Below are 904 nucleotides of genomic sequence, written 5' to 3'. Positions count from 1 at the left end.
CAACCATGGGCCTGGCCCGGAGGAGGCCACCTGGTTCCCACTCTTCCTCTGGTTCCTGACTCCCAACACCTGAGCAGACTAAATAGCACAGGTGAGGCACTACACAGGTAAGAAATGATTTTGTCCTGCTGCTCTTGCCTTCCCACTTCTGGTTGTATCAAGGTGTTTTCTCTCTCCCGTGCTCAGCTCAGAAGCTCTGGTAGCTTATTAAGCAGGACTGGAAGTGAGGTTTCTTCTTCCTCCCTCCCTCCTTTCTCAGGAAAGGAAGTTTCTGTTTCCACCTTTGGAATTTGCTTTCTGTAAAAAGTAGTGGTGGGGTGTGTGCGCTGACTATTAACTGACTTGAGTGAGGTTCTTCACCTTTACTCTTCCTGGGAAAATGTTTTTATTTTAGACATAGGATTCAATCTCTTGATAGAATATTTTAGAACCATTTGTATTTGTTTGCTGTCTTATCTGTGGATGGTACTTTGGCTTTCGGGCATCCACAACTCACATGCGCTACTGCCTGGAGCGCTGTAACCCAGGGCTGTGATCACATCTTAAATTCGTCTGCACTTCTCTCACACCGTCCGCTTTGGAGTCACAAGGGGCCCGCCTTGCCTGCTTCCCCCGAGCTTGCAGGGCTGAGCCGGCGGGGAGCGCCGGGGTGAGGGATGCAGGATGGACCGAGGGATGCGCTTGCTCGGGAGCGTGGGCAGAGGGCGGAAGGCTTCAGCCGTGGAGAGGAGCCCGTTCCTTCCAGCCGGGCGCGCTGCCGGTAGCACTGCTGTCCTGTTCCTATAGAAATAGTTGCTGTGAGTGCGGTGACAGCGTGCGGGCAGGGATGGCTGCATGTGTCGATGGAGCAGCTCAGCCGGAGCTGGCTTAGACCCAGTGCCCCCGGAGGAGCCACTGCGCATCT

This window comes from Geospiza fortis, unplaced genomic scaffold (genome assembly GCF_000277835.1).
Source record: "Geospiza fortis unplaced genomic scaffold, GeoFor_1.0 scaffold40, whole genome shotgun sequence".
Classification (NCBI taxonomy): Eukaryota; Metazoa; Chordata; class Aves; order Passeriformes; family Thraupidae; genus Geospiza; species Geospiza fortis.
This window is presented reverse-complemented; position numbering follows the sequence as displayed.